Genomic DNA, 1,018 nt, shown 5'->3' on the forward strand with positions numbered 1-1,018 from the left:
TCTCCTTTCAGATGCACTATTCCTTCATTACTGCACTCCTGGTGCCCTCACATTGACGAATTAACACAGAAATTGCGTCGCTTTGAAATACTATGGATGCTATGACTTCTCCTTCTAAATCGAGTAGCGTTTCTATGGAAACGACAGGATTTTCTTTTGGGATACGAGTATCTCGTTTCCGATGCACTAATCCTTCTTTACTGCATCCCTCGTTCCCTCACATTGACGAATCAACACAGATATTGCGTCGCTATGAAATACATTGGGTTCTATGACATCGCCTTCTAAATCGAGTAACGTTAACATGGAAACGACAGGATTTTCTTTTGGGACACGAGTAATCTCTTTCCGATGCACTAATCCTTCATTACTGCACCCCCGGCGCCCTCACATTGACGCATTAACACAGAAATTGCGTTGGTATGAAATAATATGCGTTCTATGACTTCTCCTTCTAAATCGAGTAACGTTTCAATGGAAACGACCGGATCTTCTTTTGGGATACGAGTATCTGATTTCAGATGCCCTATTCCTTCTCTACTGCACCCCTCGCTCCCTCACATTGACGAATTAAAGCAGAAATTGCGACGCTATGTAATACTATGGTCTCTATGACTTCTCCTTCTAAATCGAGTAACGTTTCTATGGACACGAAAAGATTTTCTTGTGGGAGGCGGGTATCTTCTTTTCGATGCACTATTCCTTCTTTACTGCAACCCTCGCTCCCTCACATTGACGAATTAACACAGAAATTACGTAGCTATGAAATACTATGGGTTCTATGACTTCTCCTTCTAAATCGAGCAACGTTTCTATTGCTACGACAGGAGTTTTTCTTGGAAGGCCATAATCTCTTTTCTGATGCACTATTCCTTCGTTTCTGCATCACTCGCTCCCTCACTTTGATGAATTAACACAGAAATTGCGTCACTACGAAATATTATGGGTACCACGCATTCTCCTTCCTAGTCGAGAAACGTTTCAATGGAAATGAATGAATTTTCTTTTGGGAGTGGAG

The sequence above is a fragment of the Schistocerca piceifrons genome, unplaced genomic scaffold (assembly GCF_021461385.2).
Source record: "Schistocerca piceifrons isolate TAMUIC-IGC-003096 unplaced genomic scaffold, iqSchPice1.1 HiC_scaffold_2340, whole genome shotgun sequence".
Lineage (NCBI taxonomy): Eukaryota > Metazoa > Arthropoda > Insecta > Orthoptera > Acrididae > Schistocerca > Schistocerca piceifrons.